This window comes from Eublepharis macularius, chromosome 2 (genome assembly GCF_028583425.1).
Source record: "Eublepharis macularius isolate TG4126 chromosome 2, MPM_Emac_v1.0, whole genome shotgun sequence".
In the NCBI taxonomy this organism is placed as follows: domain Eukaryota; kingdom Metazoa; phylum Chordata; class Lepidosauria; order Squamata; family Eublepharidae; genus Eublepharis; species Eublepharis macularius.
The window spans coordinates 205,022,924-205,043,444 of record NC_072791.1 but is presented as its reverse complement, the minus strand read 5'-3'; positions in this window follow the sequence as shown (position 1 = coordinate 205,043,444).

Below are 20,521 nucleotides of genomic sequence, written 5' to 3'. Positions count from 1 at the left end.
GGACAAGCTGCCTGATCCAGTGAAGACAGAAAAACACAGACCTGACATCTGCTATGACCTGGGTCTCCATTGATAAGGAGGCATCCAGGACCATGCCCAGACTCCTCACTCGGGGCCGGTGCATCCATGGAGGCGGATCCAGCAGCTGCCTCGAGCACTGAGGTGCCAGAGGGTTGCTGGGGGTGGGGGCGCACGCTGCAGAGCTGGGAAGCCACCCGCACACCGCCCCAGCTGCCTGCTGCACCTGGCCCGCGGCTGCTGCGCCCGGGTGGGAGCATGTGCTGGCAGCGGCAGTGCGGGGCAGTCTGAGTGGGCAGTCTCCCAGCCCTCCTGCTCAATTGCCCCGTGCTGCTCCCACCATCACCTACACACAGCTGCAGACCAGGCATGGCAGGCAGCAAGGGCGGCGCGGGACAACTTAGCGGGAGGGCTGGGAGGCCCCCCGTGCACCATCCCAGCTTCCTGCTGTGCCAATGGGGCTGGTTTGCAGCGGCATGCTGCGTGATGACATCACATGCAGTGATGTCATCACACAGTCCAGGTGCACGCACACATGCATGCGTGCATGGAGGCAGCAACAGCCCTGAAGCTGCCCCCGGCCTCAGGCACCAGAAACTCTGGCACTGGCCCTGTCTTCACTGTCAGTATGGGTGCAAGTGGTGCCCCATCAAGGACCAGAACCTGGATTCCCGAACCCGAAAGTCCATAGCCCAGGTGCAGACCCTCCATCTTTATAGAATTAATTTCAGTCAGCTCTGTTTTAACCACCCAGTCATGGCCTCTAAAGCTCCAGTAGCTACTCCCATGGAAAAACATATCAGGGGTTCCTGCCTTCCCCCACACATCATTTTTGAAGGATATAATGGTCCTAGGGTTGCAGGGGTGTGGCTGTTATTTGCCTTGTTTGAAGGCACATGTACAAGACTTCAGTGCACGTGCAACCACCCAGTGCAGCAAATAATGCCTCCCTTGTGACCCCGGGGCCATTTTGGCTCCTGAAAATCACAGATGCGGAGCTGAAGCCCCTCCTATGCCTGCACAGCAGTCTCAATCTAAATGCAGTCCCGATCCAATCCTCAAAGTATACACAATACTCTGTCTCATCATTTGTTTCGACAATATTTTTTTTCCAGTTGTGAAACCTCCAATTTACATTAATAGACCAGTGCGGGCTTCTTTGTCCTTTTCCCTACAGTGGGATGTATCCAACTGTCCACAGACTTTGCAGGGTGGTACCTTCCCATTTTCCATTCCCACAGAAGTCCACTGAGCCCCTTGGGGTCAGTAGACTCTCAGGAATGGCACTGAGGGCAAAATGAGACAGTGGGGATTGATAGAGATCACTGCCCCCTCTTCTGAAGACTTTGGTGCCATTAAGCCTTTGAAACTGCATGGCTGGATACTTGCCGGTGATTTTTCCACCAAGTACACCCTTCCCCCAAGTGATCCTGAAGGGAAAATGATAGATTTTTCCCCTGTACTTTTCCTTTCTAAGTCAGTCCCCTATATTGTCCTGCTTTACTTATGAGAAGCCTTTAAAAAAACACTTGTGTTTGGACACATACATCAGAATGGCTTTTCCTGAGGGTCACTCTAAACGTTACTTCCCTCATGAGTTCTCCACAGAGCCAAAATAGGCTTCGTGCAGACACACAACAGCTCTGGGGAATGGCTTGCATTAAAAAAAAAGGAGAGCCCAAATGGGCTCAGAAATTTGCCGCCAGGGGGAAGATAACTTTTGCCTTTCTCCCAAGCGGTTTTCCTCATGCAAAAACAGTATGTGTGTGTGTGGGGGGGGGTCCAATTTCTGCTGCCTTGTGTGCACACAATACCTCCATGTGCAGCTGCAGACACAGGACAACTGCCGCCTGCACTGCCGCACTGTTACAGCACAGGGAAATAAGCTTGGGGAAAAGGCAGGTGGTCTCCCTCCCCCAGCAGCACCTATTTGGGCTCTCCTTTTTTATACAAGCCATTCCCCAGAGCTGCTGTGTGTCTGCGTAGAACCCCGGTTGGCTCCATGGTGAACTCATGAAGGAAGTAATGTTTACAGTGACCCTAAGTTTGCATTTCCCCTTCCCCCATTCTCTGAAAGTCAAATTCTGAGTGGAAAATGGATGCAATTTGGCTTTGGTTGAATGCATTTCCATGAACAATAAGGCATCATCAAGTGTACCACCTACCATTTCACATTCTGCAGAACTGTCATGTGTGATCATGTATTATAAGAGAATAATTTTTTCCCTAGTATAAAACTCTTGCTTTAAAATAACATGCCCAAGTCCAGACTGTGACATAGGGCTCAACTACATGTTGCAGTTTTTTCCATGTTTATTTTGAATGACCTTTTCCTTTTACAAATGTAGTGGCCCGAATTGCTTTTTCAAGGAAGGAAACAGCATGGGGGGAGAGAGAGAGAAAATCCAACCTTTTCCTTGCCTGCGGTTTTCATGCCAGAAAATTACAAGTACCTGTAAGTTTTCCCCAGCAGAGATAAAGGCAGCTTAGCGATGGTTTTTTCTAGCTATTAAAATGTCCCAGTTCATATCATATCAAGTATTTATGGCAGGTGTAAGTTTGCTTTTTCAAGCTTTAGCCATTTGCATTTTTTCCATTTAAAGCAAAAAGGTTATTAACTTGGAATATAGGCATCTTCTGTATGCCCCCAAATAATTGTAGGTGTAGGTAGTCTGGACACGCTACATCACGAGACTTTTGAATGCAGCTATTTTTTTGAGGCTATGAATCTTTTAAATTTTTCCTTTGCTCCAAAATATAGATCATATGGAGACATTACTTCTTTTATTAGAAGATAATAGTAGACCCATCACTCTTCCAGTTGTGAAATTTTACGCTCTCGTGATGGATTTTCGCAGCCGTTTAAATGTGGTCTGGTTTTTATTTTTTAGCAGTCTGCTAAAAACTAATAAGAAACAGTATGAGAGAGAGCTAATTTTCCTACATTTTCTCCCATGTTAGGTTCTGGTATGTCTTAGTATCAAAAGCCTAATTTATCTTTGTATGTGATTTTTCTCCATATGTTCCCACCATAACTCTGGGAACACAGCCACGTACAACTGACAAGACCTGTATTCATCAGCACCACAGAAACACCACATAGTGCAAAAGTGGGTAAACAGACTATGTCAAGGAAAACAGAGAAGTTCCCTCTCTCTCCATTCTTCCAAATGACAGCTTCGTAACATGTTCATGCATATATAATCTACCTCTTTCGCTTTTTTTTGTTACAGCACGAGCAGAAGATGTTCTCTGCTCTTTAACATTTCTAAACAATTTCATTTGTTTTGCAGTAAACAGGCTTCTCTGGCTGGTACGGGGATTTTATGGTACCAGCCAGCACTCTGTGGTATGTAGGAATTTTGTTTGAAAGAGCCGTAAGCACAAATACCGTATATATTAGGGCTGCAACAATTAGCTGAATAATCAGGTAGATTAATTGATTAAAAGCATTTGATTGATTAAAATGGTGCCCAAGATTAATCAGGCAGCAGATGTTTTTAAAAGGTGAAGTATTTTTAGTAAGAGTAATTACAAAGGTCATAGGTGGCAAGTCATAGTTTAGTACTGACATTCTCTTTATTGAGCCATTCCAAGATCGTTGCCTGATGTGAATCAAGGGTGTATCATTTCAAAGAAAAGTATGACTTTTTTCCATTCAGAAATATTAACCAATCCTAATGCAGAGATATACATTTGATCAAGTGACTACTCAATTAAAGCTTGCGTCAGAGGTAGGCAACTGGTTGGTCTGAGGCCCCCAAATTTTATTGTCTACATGTGAAGATTTGAATGTGCTAGAAAACAGGGGAAATGAGGATTGTAATTGGCCAAACATACTAGGCGCAAAATGAGCCCAGCAGTGCTCAGACCCGTTTATTGATTTTATTTAATACATTTTTAAGCCAGCAGCAAACAAAAAAAATCCCATTAAAATAAGCTTAAAATCATACACACGGAGATAGAGAGACAGAGACACAAATGGAAAGGAGGGCCGATGAGAAACCAGTGAGGGATTGCCTTTATCAAGTGGCGGGGGGAAAGATAGAAGAGGGCTGATTAATCTCCCTGGGGGAGAAGTCCCCTACTTTGGCAGCTGCAAAGGTCCAGGGGGAAATGGATAACAAGCATAGTAAGTAAGGATGCTTGAACACTTACCAGGTCAGCTCACTTCTCAGAGTCTCTCTACACAAGACATCTTACATGGGGATGCTCAAATGACTTACTTTCGGTGTGGTCTTATATTCAAGTGTACTCCATCTCCCTAGCGGTGCATGTGTATCCACAATGGGAGAACAAGCGTAAGATCTTTCACTTGAGCATCCCCGTGTAAGACGTCTCATGTAGAAAGACTCTCATTTACCAGTGATGATCAGGCAGACAATTAATTGACTGATTGTGCAGCTGTTTGCAATCTGTTGGTGTGCATTTGCAGGAAAAAGCTACCCCTACATATCAGAAGCTGATTCCCAAGAGATGAGGAATCAGCTGGGAGTTGTCTTGGAGTTGGGGGATGGGAATTAGCAGCCAACTCCCAGCTGATTAGCTGAAAGTTGTGTTCTTCAGATCGCCCATTCAGGAAACTTTCTGCCTCCCAGACTTGCAAGGGGGCGGGGTTTAAGCAGAATCTCAGCCAATTTCCCTTCTTCTCTGCCTGCTTCTTCTCTGCCTGCTTGGGCTCCACAAAAATAGAAAGAAATGAGCTCTTCCTCCCCTCCCTTTTGCAATGCAAAAATTAAAAGCAGTCCCTGCCCAGCATAGAGGGGAGAAAGAGAAACTAGCTCTTTCTATCCACCCTTTTACAATACAAACATCAAAAACATTATTTATCCTTCTGCCCAACTTGGAAAGGAGGGAAGAGCTTCCTTTTCCAAATTCAGATTGCTTGATGCAGATTGCTTGATGCAATCTGAATATATCCCCGATCAGCACACAGTTTGTCGTATTGAACAAGGTAGGTTAATCTGCTGATCAGATTCCATACAAAATTCACAGAACCCCTAATCATAAGACATGTTTATCACCTTCTCTCATGCAGCCTGCCCAGCACCTCAGGTGTTCACCTCGCTTGGTTGAAGAATTGACCCAACGTGCAAAGCAAAATTGTCTGCCGTTATCACAGTCCAGCACCTGTGTATGGGTGGTTGCTTGCCACTATCTTATACTATTAATTAACTAAGCTTTTTAAAATTAGGCATTGGCCTAATATTTCTAGGTATAGACTCTACCATTTCTATGGATTTCCCACTTGAGATGTAGCCCGCCATTCTGTTTCTCAGGAACAGCTGTTCAAGCAGCATCAGCAGGGCCCTGCACAATGACGTCACTTGTGACGTCACCTGTGACATCATCATGCAGGAGCATCCCCCTCACCTGAAGCAGGGAGCGATGGTGAAGGGGCAGGGAGGCAGCCTGCTTCCCTGCTCGCTTCCCCGCTTGCTGCCATGCTGCCTAGGTGCCCAGCTCGTTGGGAGCGGAGCCGAGGCAGGCGGCAGCAGCGAAGGGGCAGAGAGGCAAGCGGGGATGTAGCCCACTTCTGGGTCGAGGGGTCATCGGGGGCCGGCACAGCACCTCCTTCAGAGTTCAGCGTTTGAGGCAGCTGCTGGCACCGCCTCCATGGACGCGCGGGGCCTGGGCATCAGGTAGCAGAAAAGAATGGGAGAAAGGAACATCCATTCCATGAGGAGAGTCTCTGCTCACAGTTCTTAGGATTCAGCTCATTGTTTCTATGTAATTTGTAAGCCTGAAGTGAAGTCTCGTTTGTGAGCTCTGCAATATCTTTGTCAAATCCTGGGGAACGTTGCTAGTTGCATGAACTCAGCAGAGCTGAGCATCTGCCCAGTTCACTAAAAGTTTCCTCATGTATTTTTTTTTAGGTGTATACTTGGAAACATCATGTGAGAATGAGAGAAACCCATGGACAATAAAGATAAGTTTACCAGAGCTGATTTTATTTCCATGTTAAAAACAGTTGTTTGCAAAATGTAGTGTTCAACAGTGCACTCTTAAGCAGAGTGGCACCCTTCTAAGCCCATTGACTTCAAGGGTGTAACTCTGTTTAAGATTGATGGCAAGCAGCACGATTGTCACACTCAATGGACCGAAGTTGAGGACATCCGAGTCCCACTGCTGTCATACAAGTGATAACCATGTGGTTGTTGTGCGTTTTCCGGGCTGTATTGCTGTGGTCTTGGCATTGTAGTTCCTGACGTTTCGCCAGCAGCTGTGGCTGGCATCTTCAGAGGTGTAGCACCAAAAGACAGAGATCTCTCAGTGTCACCAAAAGCTCAGAGATCTCTGTCTTTTGGTGCTACACCTCTGAAGATGCCAGCCACAGCTGCTGGCGAAACGTCAGGAACGACAATGCCAAGACCACGGCAATACAGCCCGGAAAACCCACAACAACCATCGTTCTCCGGCCGTGAAAGCCTTCGACAATACATCAATAACCATGTGTTTAACCTTCTACCATTGAATTCAGTGGGATTTCATACTCGTTAACTTTGGTTGGATTGAGATTCTTTATTTCATGCTCACAGACCAACAGGTCAGAAGCAAAACAAGTTCAATAACTTAAAGTACAGAATGATACAGTTCAATAAAATGGTTGACCAAATAGCCAAGTATTAATTACAAAATATAAAATATGTTGCTAAAAGAGAAAATCATTAAAAACCATCGATAAAAATTTTGCCACAGCAAGAGTTACGCTCGGGTCTGTATCTGCTAAAAGCTTTGCGACTGCTTCTTGTTTCGAATCACACCCCCATTTCTGGATGTGCGCTGGAATCCATTTATCTCTGGCGAGTACATGCTTCTTGCAGTCAGTAAAGATGTGCCAAATAGTATTTAGATCCTCTGATTTACAATCACAGAAACAGTCAGAAAAGGGGATCCCTAAAAACCTGCCTGTTAACTCTCCTAGTGGCAGAACATTTAATCTGGCTTTAGTAAAAAGTATTCTGTAGTTTGGAACAGTTAAGAATTTACAGTATGTAGGTAAGGTCTTTGGAATAGGGAGACCCAGATAGACCCAAAGAGCAAACCCTCCATGCTTTCATTTATTTTCATTATCAGTGATTTCCAGGAAGCAAACCCAGCTGCTGGTTACTCCTTACTGTGTGGACCTCCCAAGAAAATTTATATCCTTATAAACTGGTTGGATCATTCCCGGTTTTTAAAATGATTCTCTTTTTGTTTTAATTGTACAACTGGTATGATGATTCTATTGAGATGTTGTACAAATCGTATGAATTAGGTGATCATATGAATTGAAGGTGTCACCTCATATGAGCAGATGAATTAAGCAGAGTTACCACAAGTTTTGAATAGCATGGAGCTCCACAGATGAGGCACAGTTACAAAAAATGCCCTACCCATACCTCACGATTTTAACCATCAGAGAAGTTCATAGAGGAGCAGGTATTTCTTCAGATACCCCAGTTCTAGGCTTTATAGGTCAAAACCATTTTAAACTGTGATGGGATAACCAATAAAAAATAATTCAGTATATCTCAATTAGTATAACTCTTTCAGTGTATGAGTCCCTCTAACATCAAAATGTCCTATACAACTGAACAGTGATGCAGCTAGGTGGAATAAAATGATTAATTTAGAAGCCTAAACAACTGGACAGGTGGGCTACTAATATCAGTACTACCTCTAAAGCTCTGTGAGATGTTTTAAAAAAAAAACATGGAAGATTTTTTCCCCCATGCAGTTCCTTAACCAGCAGGGATAATAGCCTCTCTCTGTTAACACGTTTTAAATCCAACAGACAAGAACATTCCCTATTAAAATTTTCTAACCTTTGTAGGAAAATCCTGCACAATATTTCCTTTTACCGGTGAATATACACGTTTCTGCCTATTGGCTGATTGCCTCAGAATGTGGCTCTATTCAGTGGCATTTTCTTTTCTTTTTTCTTTTTTTTCAGTGGCATTTTCTATACAAGGTATTTAGAAAAGCATCTGGAAAGTCTTACAGCAGAAATAGGTCCTATAAAATTGTAAGATTAACATCTGGTTCTTTGCTACAACATTCATTGATTTTTTAAACTATCATTTTTCCAGGTATGGAGTGTGTTGTTGGAGTCTGAGAGCTGGCAACGAGCAATGCCTAATGTGACAAAATGTATCAGAGAGAGTAAGGGGGGGAAATCAATTAAAGTGAATACCCGCTGCTTTCACTTCTGATAGCAAAAAATCAAATGTGACCTAATATTTCAGGTGTGAAAAATACAGAACGGAGCTGCAAGTGGTCATGTTATCTATGTAATACAGCTACCGCCTTTCCACAAATTACTTGAGGAACTATAGGACAGATTCTCTGCCTATGTGGAGGGATATGTCCTAGCCTTTGTCTCATTAAGATCAAACCCGCCACTTCTCGAAATGAAACATAAAATTAGATCAGAAATAAACAACTTCTGAATTCAAACAAGGCCCTTTTCAAAGAACCGTTCATCAGAACTCTAGGTTGGGGAGATACACAAAAATATAGAACTAGATCCCATATGGCCAGATTTTGAACTTTTGGCTAACTGTTGTGTAAAAATGCCACTTGTTAGGCCACAGTGTGGCAGTGATTTGAAAAGCTATCCCTGCCAAAATTGCCTCATCTGTTAAAGGCACGATGCTAAAATCCAGTTAAGTGTGTGACCACATCAGCCTCTTTTTAATGTATTGGAGGCGGTATAGGATTCATAAGGCTATGCATGTGGATATAGATACAGGACGAGAATCCAAATGCTTTAGCTAGCTTTGAAAACGGTGTTGGAAAACTGAAAAGCACTATTCCCACCCACCCTCCATACATATGGCCTTTCTTTTAAAATTCACCTAGTCTACCACTACTTTACTATTGATAGCTATTCCAAGGCTCTGGAATCAGAAGGCAGGAAATTGTGGAATGAGAATTAGGACCCATGAGCTCCCCAAAATCAATCCATCCTCATAGTCCTGCTTTAAAGATAAATCTAGCGCCATTGTGCTCTAAACTGAAGTAAGACTTTTAGCTCATTAAGTATATATATTTGTCTGTAATTCCTGAGCCCTGCACCTTTTATTATCAGAGAGTTGGATCCAACAATACACCAGCAGGAGGCACTTATCAGTGCAAGTCTTTCCCGTTCTCTTTGCCCCAGAAACCTCCAAAATGTTGATGCTGGAGTTTGTGAGTCGCGCAAGAACGAAAAGCCAGATGGCCTATGAGACACAGCAAGGAGGAACAGCTGGGTGACATCTTGCCACTTTGTTCCCACTCCCACCCCAGTCACTGGAGGGTGTTTTCAGACTGTGTTTTAAACTATTGGCAATTGAGGGGAAAGTGGAACTCAGCCCATGTGTGATAGCTGATTGCACTGTACTGCACTTTGAGGTTGGAATATGATGAAGCTGCTCTCCAGACAAGAGCCCCGTGGCACAGAGTGGTAAGCTGCAGTACTGTAGCCAAGCCCTGCTCACAACCTGAGTTCAATGCTGGCGGAAGTCGGGTTCAGGTCTCCGGCTCAAGGCTGACTCAGCCTTCCATCCTTCCGAGGTCGGTAAAATGAGTATGCAGTTTCCTTGGGGGTAAAGTGTAGATGACTGGGGAAGGCAGTGGCTAACCATCCCGTAACAAAAGTCTGCCAAGAAAACATCATGATGCAACATCCACCCATGGTTCAGTAATGACTCAGTTCTTGCACAGGGGACTACTGTTATCTTTACCTTTATATAATTCATTATTTTATAGTACAATCCTAAGCAGTTATACTCTTCTAAGCCTACTGAGTTCAATGGAGTTAGAAGGGTTTGGCTCTGCTTAGGATGGCACTGTTAGTGTCCTAAATCTATCTGCCATATCGAGTGACCAGTTCTGCAGGGAAATTGGGCAACCCATCCTGCATATTCTCCGAGATATGTAAGAGTGCCCTACAGTCTTTTGCTTTCTGGGCATTAAATGAAGTGTCATATTGAAGTATTTATACTAAATAGAATAGAATAGAATAGAATAGAATAGAATAGAATAGAATAGAATAGAATAGAATAGAATAGAATAGAATAGAATAGAATAGAAGTCTGGGGCCTTCTACATGTCCTGCCACTGAACCATGCCTTCAATCCTCAGACTAGTTCAGGATTGTACATTCTATCTGGCAGAGTCTGAGAGCCAAGCTACAAGTGACGCCTGACACAGGTTGGACACTTGTCAGCTTCCCTCAAGTTTTGATGGGAAATGTAGGCATCCTGGTCTTGCAGTTTACAGAAGTTTACAGAGCGGTAGTCTATGGGAGGGAGAACATGCAGTCGGGAGGGGAGTGCAGGCGACGGGCTCTTACTGGGCACCCCCCTTCCCCTCCGCTGGGTGTGGGGGGGGGGTCTGTAAACTTTAATTAAATGGAGAGCCAAGCTGTAAGACCAGGATGCTTACATTTCCCATCAAAAATTGAGGGAAGCTAACAAGTGTCCAACCTGTGTCAGGCGTCACTTGTTGCTTGGCTCTGAGTCGGATGTCCTTTCAAATGGAAATACCAAAAATTGAACCTGTATACAAGGCATGGTCCTTCCCCATAAATCTAGGTAAGTGTGTCCTGTATGCAACCATACAATCATCAGTTTTTCTTAAAAGGAGACAGTGATTTCTGTTGATCTACCATGTCACTGCAGAACCCCACTTTGCCCCCAGAGCTTTTTCTGACAGTTTGTTGATCTGCCTGAAGAACGACATTTGGAGGAGCTCAGGCAATTACAGCAGGAGACAGAATTCAGTGGAAATTGCTGCCCCTCGTGGTAAGCAATCGTTCATCTTCAGAATGTGTTTGGATGTCCACCGCAGCAAGGACTAGGTCATAGTGGCATGGTCTAGTAAGACCTAAAAGCTATCAGAGTCTCATTGACTTTAAAATGCACCTGTTTCAGTTAGGAAATATTTCCGTCATTCGTTTTTTAAAAAATGCTGCCACTTTGCCAGAGATTGCACTGCTGGGTTGTGGGTGGGTGGGAATGGGGGTTTGTTGTTTAAAGGTTCACAATCTGTAAAATAGAGGGCACTGAGGTATTCAGCACTGTAAATTGGTTATAGCACTGCCGCATGATTCCCAAGTTGTCGATGCTACTTTAGAAATTAGGATTAAGCTGCCAGTATTTCAGCTGCCAGCCAGTCGAGCAAGCAATAAAATGATGAAATGCAAGGAGACAGCCTTATCTTCAACAGACTATATCTCAGTGTCACAAAGCCTCCTCAATGGGAATCTATTAAGATGATTGATTGGATTGTTAATTTATATGAGTTTATCCTCTTTTTCTTCTTCCCTCCCTTCTCCTGCAAAGTCTCCCATTATAAATATTACATAACTTTGATATGTTGGTGAACACCATCCTTGAGCAGAAAAGGAATCGAGCTCAAGTTTTTATTAGCGTGATATGAGTCTGGAGATAATGAAAGAGTTCCTCCTTTTGCTGCACAATAGGAGTCGTATCATCTGAATGATTATCTAAAACTCCTTGTTGTGATATGAATTTGCAGTGTGTACCCACAATGGCCCATGGTAATGTAACAACAGTGGAAATTGCTCTCCTGTTTTTCTACAGCTATATAATTAGCCAGCCATTTTGGGGTCATTAAGTTAAGTTGTATGGATCATTAGGCTGTGTTTTATTATAATGCTTTTTGCTAAATGCTAAATATTACAATTTAAAGAGATGGGGTGACTACTTCATGCTCAGGGAGTGGATGAAAAATCACACACGCATCCAGTCTGGGACACAACAGGCTATGGGCCTATAAGACCTGCAGCGGAGCATGGATGGAGTCACTCAAGGGGAAGTAGCACAATTCAGATTCCAAGCCTCTAGAAAAGTAATAGGTCTACTCAGAATTAGAGATGGGCATGAACAGCAATACGAACTAAAGAAACCCACGAACAGCTCAATCTGCTATTCGCGAACAAGCTGTTCGTAAGGCCCCATTCTAAACAAACAGGTGGTCGTTGCAAGCCTCGTTCGTTGCTGTTCGTTGCTGTTCGTCAAGCCAGACAGTCTCGCACCTGCAATCAATTCCCATGGCAACTCAGGCAGGGATTGTCTGAACTCTGTCTGAACTCCTGCTGTTGCCCTGGAAACCCCAATCTAAACCCAATTTAGTTTGATAGGCAGGTCTTCCTTTCAAGTGTGGACTGCAGTTCCAAATTTGTTACAAGAGGAAAAGACCAGGGGGGAGGGGGCTCCCAGCTCTGGCTTTCAGGGAGAGACAGCTGCTGTTAGAGAGACAGGGTGAGTGCATTGGAGCTTGAATTTTCTTTGTGTGTGGTGGGATAGGGATCTACCCTTTCAGGTTCCAGGGCTGCTGCCAGGCTCTGGGGCCAAGCTATTATTTATTATTGGTACCTTTCCTGCTGCCTGCTCAGGTAGGGTTTCTGGGAGTGGCGCAGTAGGGATCTTGATGGCTGGAAGAGAGCCTGCTGGCCCCCACGAACAATTAACATGTTCGTGACAGGATCATGTTTGTCAGTGTTCATTGTTCGTTGTTTGTGGATGGCAACGAACAACGAACACCATGTTCATTTTTTTTCTGTTCATGCTCATGTCTACTCAGAATCCTTCTCAGGTTTATTCAGTGGCACTTATTTCCAGGAAAATGTTCTTTAGACTGTAGTGGTGGTAAAGAGGTAGCTCTCTGACATGAAGCATCGCTGATGGACACTCAGTGAATAGCTTTTAATTGCTCTGCCAGGATTCTATCACAGAATTAACCTCCTTGTGTCTGTGGTGAGTGATGGACTGATTGGATTTTTTCCCTCAGATAAATCTTGATTGTATCTTCAGCTTTCTCCATCCAAGTCTTTCTCCTCAGATTTTAAATTCTGTATTAATAGATCAAATTTCTTTTGTTATCAGCTTCTCATTACTAGTTCCCATCCTGTAGCTCTGTGTTACAAACGGCTCCACATCACTACAGCTCTCTCTCATCCCGAGGCCGAGGTAGGCTCTAACGCTAAAGAAACTTGAATGAAAACCAGACTGTTTGTTTAAATCACATTTCATTCAGACTCAAACACTAGAACACTAGACTCGAACCCTATAAAACTGGTAACAGTCATCCTGAATCTTAAATGGTCTATCGTGAATTTTATTTAACTATTTTTCATCTGTCAAATGTATATTGCAAGACCTCCTGTAAACAGACAGGATTCAATATAAACGAAGTGGCTGTATTAGAGAACTTGCTTCCATTTTGCTTCCCTTCTGCCTATCCCTTTCCCTCCAATGAGGTGGGGATAGAATAGGGTTATGGATAGATTGACAGTCACTATGAGGCTTTGTTTTCTCCTGCTCTGTGAGATGAAGAAAGGAAAGGGCCCATTTCTCACCATGCTGAGAACCCTTTAGCATGAGACCTTTGTTCCTGCTGTGACTGTCTCTATCAGCACACTCTTCCCTGGCAGTGCTGGGCAGCCCAGGTAGCTGGGCGCATAAGAGGTAGAGCACTTCCAAGCAAGTGGGTGAGGGAAGTGCCTGCAGGCAGGAGGCAGAGGAGATGTGTGGGTAGGGGCTGCTGGCAGTGGTCCATGCCAGAAGCTCTGAGCCCTTGCCTATGCCTCTCCTCTGGATACGCTGATGCCAGCCCTGGATCTTTCTATATCTAATTGTGTGTGAGGAATGAATGAAAGAAGAATGCCATTTAATCAAATAAAGCCTTCAGAGTTAATTTGATTTTGTTACATTGCTTGCTTTTTTCAGATTCAAAAAACACTGTAGGGTATTTTTGCACTTAAATTGAGGGATATGGAAAGTAATCTTTGCATCTCTTCCAGTAACAATTTGTTGTTGTTTAATTTATTTATTTTCATTTATACGCCCACTTTTCTTTCCAGCAGAAAGCTTCCCAGCTTACATCATTCTCCTCCCTTCCATTTTGTCCTCACAACCACCCTGTGAGGTAGGTTAGAGTATGTAACAACAAGCCCAAGGTGCTTGTCACCTTCCAGAGCAGAGAAGGGATTTGAATGAGGTGTGTACATCATCACCATCATTATTTGCTGTTTATTATTACTAGAAGAGGGTGGAAAGGCAGCATCGTATAGCCCGATCTCATCAGATCTCAGACACTAAGCAAGGTCACTACTTGGATGGGCAACCGCAAAGGAAGACTTTGCAGAGGAGGGCAATGGCAAACCATTTCTGCTTCTCACTTGCCTTGATAGCCCCATGCTGGGATCACCATAAGTTGATTGCAACTTGACAGCACAAGCACACACGCGTTCATATTCCTATGGTAGGTATACTATACAGCGAGAAATCTGATCCATATCCCTATCATCGTCATTATTATGATAAATGAACAGAGCAGATAGTGTGTTCAAAACCATTCACAAACACTATCTGACCTAATTCATATAGTTCCATTAGGGGCAGATAGAGCTTGGCCAAATGGATCCCCACCATCTCTTATCCTTTCCCACTCCATCTGGCCTCCTCACTTCCCATAAATGTTACTTGGGTGAATCCAGTCTATGAAAATGTGTGTGAAGTGCTTTGAAAGTAGAGATGGGCACGATCCAAAAAAAATTGCTGTTCCAGTTGATCGTGGATCGGCGCTGGTGACGATCCCAACTAAACGATCCACACCGATCATCTCCTGTTCCTGATCCGTGGATCGTGGATCGTGGAGGCCAAAGCGGGGTGCGCTGCTACTCCCAGCTATGTGGGAAGGTGGGTGTTGGCGGCGGCCACTGGGCCCGGTGGGCACGGGGAGACGGCGACGAGCCGCCTCCCCTCAGGAGGCAGGGGATCTGGCCATTCGCCGGTGGCACCCCCCATGTGCCCGCCCGCCAGGCCAAAAAGGAGCGTGCTGACGAGAAAAGAACGGTGGGTGATGCCAGCGGCATCTGTGTTTGTGTTTGGCCATCTGTGTTTGGCCGTCAGAGCTGCCTATCAGGGTTTGCAGGGATGAGGTTGGAGTGCCCATGGCTACAGAACACCCCCTCCCCCCTCCCTCCCCTGGATGTCTTCTCCCAACTGGTGGCCGCTTTGCTGCTCTGTGGTTGGAAGGAAGCCCTGCTGATCAAGGAAAGCTGGGCTTCCATTTGGGTTTCCAGGGTGACAGAAGGAGGGGAAACAGCTCAGGCATTCCCCTGGCTCCGTTGCCCCGGGAATAGATTACTGGCGCCTGAGTGTCTGGCTTCCCGATCCGAGCATGATCCAGCCCCGATCCAGCCCCCTCCCGATCTCTGGATTGTTGGCCGTGGCTGATCACGATCCGCTGAGTCACGATCGTGCAATCGCCATTATCGTGGATTTTTTTGGATCGTAATGTGGACCGTGCCCATCTCTATTTGAAAGCACTTTATCAATACACACTGATTTCTTCTGACATTGGCTCGTTCTCCTATCAAAGTTAGCAAAGTTTGGAGTCTTCTTCCAGGTTAAGCAGCCTTACTTCTGAAGAGTCACTTCTGGCGGACAAAGCCAGGATGAAGGCTTCAAAGTTTGTTGAGCAGAGCAATAGGATACAAGCCACCATTTCCCCCAGCCTTCCGGATACAGAAATGCTGACATTTGTCTGCCCCATACATCTTATTCCTTTCCTTCATCTCCTACCAGACCCGAGAAAGAGCCATCATACCACAAAGGGTGCTCCATTTCTGTGGGTAATGTATGAATTTGGCCTAAGACGTGAGAAGCCCTTCTGCAGGTGGAAAGAGAGCTGAGGGACAAAAAGTCATAAAAGACCACCTACTGGATTCATGAAGCAGGAAAGTTCCACCTCTCATCTTGGTCTCTTAGCTGTGACACTATACTAGTTCTCAAGAGTCCTCTTCACAGTTGCCCTTGTAATGAGGGGAACAATATGTAATCCCTAGAGCGAAGGGCCATCAAAGTAGTCTCTTGAATAACTACTGCCGACGGCTTCTTTTGTTGCTCGACTGCCCAACTGTCCCAGTGTCACATCCTTTTGACCTGTACGTTATTTCAGTTCATGGCCCCAAATATTTCCTGTTCCGCTGACACAGTTGACCTCTGTTGGCTCTATCGTAATCAGATATCCTAACCTTGCTTACTCTTCTCCTCACCTTTTGACATCTCCAGTGGCAGTTTCTTTTTAAAAGCCTGGATTGGTCTTAAAATTCATATAATTCACCATCAAAGACCGTATCCAGCTGTGCCAGCTATTGCTCTGCTCCCTTTTGATCCAAATCTGTCACCAACTGCATTTCCAACTTTTTCACGTTTTTTAAAAAAAAATCCTTTTGAAGTGCAGGTGCTTCTGTGTTCTCAGAGCTCCATCCCTAACCTGCTTTCCACAATTATCTGAGACTGAAAGAGACTTTGTCCTAAACCCTCAAAGGAGGCCTTCCTTTCTTTATCCCGCAAGATTGCTCAGCAGCCTCTTAATGTTTAATACACTTTTCTTCAGCAAGAATTCTCATGGTCCCTTATTTCTTTGAGTGTTGTGTTACTATTTTATTTTACTTTGTGCATTGCATTTATGGGAATATGGATAGTAGATCCATTTTGCAGATAGGTAAAATGGGGAACTGCTACATAAGGGTGCCTGTCAATCAACATAGGATGACTGAGCTAGACATAATGGCTTGGATCCAGCAATGTACAAGCAGAAACATAAACAAACTGAACGCTGTTCCACTTGAGCAAGATCTTGCGCAACATCTAATATTTTCCACCCCATATATTATAATGCCAAGAAATTGGCTGCACAAGATTTTGTGCAAGCAGTAACACAAGTGGGGGTCCAAAAAGTTTGACTTAGCACAAGCAGCTATCTTTTTATTTTATTTTATTTATTTATTTATTTATTTATTTATTTATTTCTATTTCGCCCTCCCTGCAGGCGGGCTCAGAGCAGATAACAACCTTGTAAAATACAATAAAAATTCCATCTGCATTTAAAACATCATTAAAACAGCAGCATATTTCTATTCGTACACATTTAAAAACAGGATGGTGGACAGCCTTCACAGGGAGGATTAGAATCTTATACACCTCTTTTTTCAGGCCGGCGGAGACCCAGCCTCAGCCATGTGCCTGGTGGAACAACTCTGTCTTGCAGGCCTGGCAGGCTTGCTGGGCTCTGATCTCAGCAGACGGAGTGTTCCACCAGGTGGGAGCCAGGACCGAAAAGGCCCTGGCTCTAGTTGAGGCTGGGTGGGCCTCCTCGGGGCCAGGGACCACCAACAGCTGTTTGCCCCCTGATCGGAGTGTCCTCCAGGGAATATATGGGGAGAGACGGTTCCGTAGACACGCTGGTCCCAGTTCACACAGGGCCTTAAAGATCAATACCAGAACCTTGAATTTGACCTGGTACTCCACTGGCAACCTTTTTCTTGCTTTTCCGCTAGCACTAAGGCTCCAGGGCAAAAGGAAATTTTGCACTGGAATCAACCCAATGGCTCTACAATCTAATCCTCCACCCCATGACTTAATGAATACCACTGATGAAACCAATGCTTAGATAGAATAAGAGCTCAGCTCTTAAAATTTGGGCATGAAAATAGAATCATAGAATCATAGGGTTGGAGGGGATCTCTAGGGTCATCTAGTCCAACCCCCTGCACATTGCAGGAAATTCACAACTCCTTCTCTCCCCCCACCTCCCGACTGCCCTAGTGACCCCTGCTCCATGCCCAGAAGATGACAAAACACCTCTAGGATCCCTAGCCAAACTACCCTGGGGAAAATTGCTACCTGACCCCAAGGTGGCAATCAGCATTACCCTGGGCATGTAAGAAGGGCCACGAGAACTAAGCACTGATGTAACCCATTCTGCCCTCCCCCTCGTGATCTACCCAAGTTCACCAAATCAGCACTGCTGTCAGATGGCCATCGAGCCTCTGCTTTAAAACCTCCAAAGAAGGAGAGCCCACCACCTCCCAAGGAAGCCTGTTCCACTGAGGGATCGCTCTAACTGTCAGGAAGTTCTTCCTAATGTTTAGCCGAAAACTATTTTGATTTAATTTCAACCCAGTGGTTCCAGTCTGACCTTCTGGGGCAGCGGGAAACAACTCTGTGCCATCTTCTATATGAGAGCCCTTCAAGTACTTGGTTATCATATCACCTCTCAGTTGTCTCCTCTCCAAGCTAAACATTCCAAGCTCCTTCAACCTTTCCTCATAGGACATGGTCTCCAAACCCTTTGTTGTCCTCCTCTGGACATGTTGCAGCTTGTATATATCCTTCTTAAATTGTGGTGCCCAAAACTGAACACAATACTCTAGGTGAGGTCTAACCAGAGCCGAGTAGAGTGATACCATCACTTTTCATGATCTGGACGGTATGCTTCTGTTGATACAGCCCAAAACCACATTTGCCTTTTTAGCTACCATATCACATTGCTGACTCATGCCATTATGTATACAATATATTTCCCTCACGTTATTATACAATATATTGCCCTCACTACTGACTATAACCAAGTAACTTCAGCCAACCTGACTATATATGATATAGAGCTAGGAAGGTTGTCCATAAAGGATGTCATATGTCAAGTTGTAGAAAGGGGGAGCAAAATGGAGGGATTGGTGCCTGGTTAAATTGGAACAAGGTATGACACAGGTAAACATATCATTATAAATATTTTTTAATTTTTATGGATGGCCCTTGAAGTTAATTTGTGGATGGCCCTTGAAGTTCTCCGTTGCTAGTTTTGATGTTAGTTACCAGATATTCAATGAATATTTGCCTAGCATTTTATTTTTTGTATTAGGCACCCAACAATATTTAATTTCTGTATTTGATATTTGATTTCTGAATTGAGTATTTGGCAGATGGCATGAAATAGTATTTAATATTTGATTTAAATGATAGGTGACATGCAGAGAGTTTATAATCTCTGACAGATCATATTTCTGAGATTTCACATCTGATGCTTACCCCAAAAAAGAGTTATCAACAAGCCACAGGCACCTAAAGTTTGAGGTAAAATGTCACCTTCGAAATATGAATTTGGATTTTCAACAACAGTATGGAAAACTTGCTAACTAAAGATGCTTCTCTACATCAACTAGGATTGCCAACTCCAGGTCTGGAAAATCCTGGAGATCTGGAGGCAGAGCCTGAGGAGCGTGGCATTTGAGAGAGAGGGAAGCTCAGTGTCAGAGTTGGGCCTAATGAATCCTCTTTGAAGATGAGGAGGTCATGGCAACTAACCCTGTGGCAAACAAGATCCAAGAAGACCCCACAGTTTCTGGGCCCTCAGACACAAAGATACTCAGATACGCCACCCACTGAGACCACAAGACCAGAATCCCAAAGAGCTAATGAACAAGAGGTGGACACGGAAGGAGTGCGTCAATGAAACCTGCCCTTTGCCGGGATTAGGGCTGCCAACCTCAAGATGGAATGGGGTGGGGGTGGGGGTGGGGTACAACTGATCTCCAGAATCCCCTGGAGAAAATGACAGACCTGAAGGGCAGACTCTAGGGCATCACATCCCTGCTGAGCTCCTTTCCCTCATCAAGTTCTGCTCTCCCCAGGGACCACCCACATATCTCTAGGAATTGTCCAGTCCAGAACTGGCATCCCTAACAGGGATCCCACAGGCACCTCCAGAGCCCCTGGAGAAGAGGATATGGACTGCCAGGGTGGGTGCTCAGCTCTGGAAGTGGACCATTCTGTTCTGCCTGAGACCACTCCTCCACCCATGAGCCTTGTGACCATCAAGATCCACCATGAAGCTTTTCGGGATGCTGGGCTAAATCCAGCTGTAAAATCCTGTAGGATTGTGGCCCTGGTGGCGGCTCCATGCTTTGGCTTTCATAAAAAGCCTCAGCTGTACCAGAGTTTGCTATGGCCTGGCCTGCTCAGAGAGCAACCAGGCCACTCAGCCGCAATGATATTCCATAGAATACAGCTTCCAAAGCTGCCATTTTCTCCAGGCTCTGTAATTCCATGAGAACATGCCCATCTGGAGGTTGGTAATCCTACAACCAACATATCCAGCAAGAGAATCGGAGACCGAATCCACTTTCAAAATCTGAATTCTAGACACTGTACTTCTGAGGAGGAACAGAGCTGGATCTAAAGTTTCCTCAAGACTTCCTCAGTGTTACGATTAGACTCAAGACTTCCTCAGAGAGCAGGGTGATTAGAGAACAGCCCTCTAACTCTGTTAAAGTTGTACGGCAGCCAAGTTCAACTTGATCCAAGCAGCAACCTCTGTGTGTGAAAGCACCCGGAGGTGTTTTTTGCAAGCCTTAAAAAATGCAGAAGTGTGTGTCAGGGAAATAAATTAAGTTACAGCCAGTAGGTTCAGGAGAAAGAGGTTTCTCCATGAGTTGTTTATAGAAATTACTGCCATCTCGTGGAGAAGGCTGCTCATTACAGGTAACCCTTTTTTTGTAGGAAATGACAGAACACATTAATTTTCTGACAAGTATCGAATCCTGCTCGCATTCAGCACAAAAGGGGAGCTGTGCCAGATGAGGGACACCATTCAGCATACTTCTGCCAGTTTGGAATGCTGCTGAATTTTGCAGCTCTGCCATTATGATTGAAGAATCCCA